General features: G+C 29.9%; 1 protein-coding gene across 2 annotated transcripts in view; it reads left to right on the top strand.

Annotated features, from left to right (window-relative positions):
• Positions 1-1908, top strand: part of LOC106879128 (BTB/POZ domain-containing protein KCTD16) — a 105706-nt gene extending 103798 nt beyond the window's left edge. For both annotated transcript variants that reach the window (XM_014928565.2, XM_014928566.2), the window contains one exon: positions 144-1908. The gene's annotated coding sequence lies outside the window, so the exon portion shown is untranslated. The remainder of the gene's footprint in view (positions 1-143) is intronic.
• The last annotated feature ends 2415 nt before the right edge of the window (positions 1909-4323 follow it).

Below are 4323 nucleotides of genomic sequence, written 5' to 3'. Positions count from 1 at the left end.
ATGTATATATTTATACATACATACATACATATTAACATATATGTATACAACCATATACTTACATATACCTTTCTGCATGCATATGTATATTCATATACTTTAGTTAATTTTTGTCATTAACTATATAATTTCCTTTCTTTCAGACCCCTATACACCAAGATACTTCAGATTGACTATGACTGAAGAAGAATAACAAAAGGAGAAAGAAATGCCAGTGTAATATAATACGAATGAATTGATGATATCACGAATGGACAAAATTCCCGATATACCAATTTTAGACATGGATATTATGAAGTAAATTTAAGAGGAGATTAGAATGAATAAAATTTACGCAATCAATAGACACCACAAAGAACGATTAATTGAGCTGTATTAAAAATATTAAAATTTTGAAACTGTGGTAATGTAATATTAGGACAGTCTTCCAGTGAGACTATTGAATACCTCAGAAACATATTTTACGAAGAGGATGCTTATAATTATATCACACTGAATATTTTAGTGAAATATTATCAAGAAACTTTTGAAAGAAAAATTACTTGTTCTTTGAAAGAATTTCCAAAATAGAACCGTTAAGACATTAATAGAAATATCAAAGATCAATAATAATATTAAACAGATGTGCGTCAATACAGTATGTCAATCCGACTTGAAAGTGGAGTAGTTAATAGCCAGGCATCGAAAGTAATTCACGGGCAATTACACCGTTTACTTTCACTAATATATATTTTGAAGAAATCAAAAAATAGTGTAAGAATTACGCTAATAGAATCACAATACTTTTGGCTTATACCATAATTTCCCATGAATTTATGAAGATATACATTCAAACTGTAAAGTTATTAGGAAGTTAGTTATTATATTTGCAGTTAATGTATATTGCATACAATAAGAACATTTCTACATTGTCTGGCCATCGTGTGAATAGTTTTTCCTTGCCGTATACATTACTTCTTCATACTTTCAGCACACATAGGTTCCACTAGTACATTACGGCAATCCTGTAACTTCGTTTGACATAACTCTAGCGATTTCCAGTGATTCCAGATTCACCAACAGAAATACTTGGAGACCTCGTCTTAGTAAAACCTCCATTTATATGGAAAATCTTTAGAAATGATTCTTTAGAAAATGTATTCTGTTTGGATCACCACAGAAATGTAAAACATATAACCCACGATGCACCAAATTATAACTAATAGATCAATCAAAATTTAAGATTATGTATAACACAATGAGTTGACACAAAATTCATATGCTATAACAAACAAATAAACGCCTTACGAATAGCAGTAATGAGAAGTCATCTACACCACATTTGGATTGGGTTTAGGCGTCCCATTGTGTAAACATATCGACACTACGGCGATTTCGTTACGGAAGTTTCTAGGACTTATGTTTCATCGAGGTCCAAAACTGCTAGGATAGATAAATGGATATGTATGTAAGTATATATGCATGCTTGTGAATGTATGTATGTATTCATGTGTGTATGTCCACCTGTAAATTAGTGATTAGTAAAACATATTTATTTGATGCCATCAACTAGTATCCTTTTACATTAAAAAATTCAATCAATCTTGAGTAGAATTATGATGTAACCGATCGTGGAATTATTGGTACCAGTTACATTCGATGTAACCTGCTCAAAGCTGCATAGAACCTATTCTTCCCTGGCGTTCCTGTGTGAGTTATGAGAAATGGATATTTTATAAACACCACATCTACGGTCATTGATTTCACCGGTATATGTTATCAAATTCTTTTATAAAGTAAATAGATTTTAATGATCTCACGGTATATGACTTTAAATTTATTACTATGAAAAATGCCATGCCTGGTTTCCAGTGAATACTAACACGAGGAATGCGTAGTAAACCACCTGCAAAAAAAAAAAAAAAAGAAGATTTCTGGATATAATTCAACGGTTTCTTTTCTTATTATCTGATATAGAAAAGTATTTATCAGTCAGATATTTGATTCGTGTTTTCACCTGCTCCGATTTGTTAATATGAAATGTGTCAATTAAGGATCATTAGATGGATACTTCTGGGCTCACAAGAGATTAATCTCTGCCCTTCCTTTTCTGTAGCCACAGTAGTCTCTTACACATCTCAAAATTATTTCCTGAAACGTCTCGCACCATCTTTTCTGCAGGAGTTAAGCGCCTTTAACCCACCAGGAAAACGCGAAACATAATTTGTGATTTGAACGAAAATGTACTAAGTTAGAAGTCCTCTATATTTTTAATAAACGCCGCCAAGTGAGTCATCATTGAGAAAGAAATTATTGATGTAATTTATCTGAAGTCTTAAAACATTGCTGTCTGTCATAATATTCGTTAACGCATCGGTTATCACATTGGCGTTTATTAACGCATTCATATATAAATTATTCTGGATACCATCATTTTATAGAATTGAAACGTTTAGTATTGATCTTTCTGAACACCAACTGCATTACTGTATGATTCTCTATGCTTTCTAGATTTCAATGTTTCCATGATTCTCGATATTAAGAATATAAATATTTCAATGTCTAATATGTGACATACGAAACATATAACACACATATGTATATAATATGATATGTATATAATTTTTGACTACACAATACGTTTAGGGCTTTGATTTTGTTATAGCGAACAACTTTCATATTATTATCTTTAAACGAGTCTCATCAAATCAGAAAACAAAACAAAAAATATAATAATACACATTTAGAAATATTTAGTATATTATACATTCATACATTTGTATATAATTATGTTTTAGAATTTATTAGAGCAGGATACCACTTCTGTAGAATGTGCCATTGTATTGTCTGATAGTATGGAAAACAATGCAAACTAAATTTCAAAAGAGGTTGTTGATTAACTTGTGAACTTGTAAACTCACATTTTATGTTGATATACGCTCAAAAGAATGAGTGCATTAGCAATATGTTGTTTTCTTGTTTTTATCCAAATTCGTAGATACTGAATTTTGCTTATAATTATTGGTTTATTTTCAAAACGGAATTTGGATGTCGTGGCAACAAAAGAGAATGATGTACCTTTTATGTTATATATTGCCTAAGCTGTTTAACGAAGATATGGTTTCTCACAACATTGGTCTCTTTTATTAAATTTCTTGATGAAAACGTATATTTTGACAATATAAGGAGGAAAATAATTGATTCAAAGTTGTTAACGTTTCAGACATTAATAGGCGGGGGATTAAATTTCTACTAAATCTGAAAAATGTTCTCTAGCAAAAGAGCAAAAACGCATACATTAGAAATATTGAAAATTTTATCAGTTCTCATGGAAAATCACCGATTTAGATTGAATTTGTTCATTATGAAATGCAGAAGAAAGCCATAAGAGAAAACGGTGCAAGAACACAATATATGATAATGAGAATAAAATTATAGGTTATCTTCATTTTATCTTCAAGCATTATTAGCGAATGTCATAAAGCCCTTGAATGTTCTTAACTTTTGAAAGCTATCCACATGATTGTATATATATATATATATATATATATATATATGTTTTAAAGTGGATTGTCATAAGATGAGTCAATACTTTAAAGAATAATTCAGGACTTTTGGAAAGCAAAAGTGAAACGAACGAATTTGAAGATGATTAGATTTTCACAAATATTCATCCTCAGCTACATCGAGAGAATAGGTAAATATAATCATTTTAGGTGTAATTAAGGAAGTTGACGATAAGACAGATACCGCAAAGCGAAGTCCATGTACCAAACCAAGATTAACTCTGTTGTTAATGTAATTTCTACTTCATTCACTTGATATTCAATAGTAACTACTTTCTTCATCTCATTTAACATTTAAAACTTTCAAATTTCCTGAAATCTCTTTTCTTAACTGTTCATCGACAAATATGTATATTTTTATTCAATGCATTGGGAATGTATTCAAATATTTTATTGTCTAACCAAAAAGGACACCAACGCATACATAATTTCATCGTAAGTCAATGGAATTACCTAACTCTCACAGCAATCGCTCTATTTCCATCACACTATATTTAGAGAGTTTTCCATCTCTTTTTGCATAAGGTTTACTATTCATTGTTGTGAAAACACAGGACCAAGAAACTAAAAGTTTACTTCAATATTCTATATTTAAACCACCGTTCTCTTACCAGAAAAATAACATCATATTAAGCTACCAAATAACTAATTATTCTATTTCATTTCATTAATATTGTTGCATTTTTCCTTTTTGTGTCATTTAGTTATATGTATATATAATGTAAAACCACAAATTTAGGGGTATCAGATATGAACATATGTATATATATATATATAT

The sequence above is a fragment of the Octopus bimaculoides genome, chromosome 7, assembly GCF_001194135.2.
Source record: "Octopus bimaculoides isolate UCB-OBI-ISO-001 chromosome 7, ASM119413v2, whole genome shotgun sequence".
Taxonomy (NCBI): Eukaryota; Metazoa; Mollusca; class Cephalopoda; order Octopoda; family Octopodidae; genus Octopus; species Octopus bimaculoides.
The sequence above is the reverse complement of the archived record's forward strand: the minus strand, read 5'-3'. Positions and strand labels throughout refer to the sequence as shown.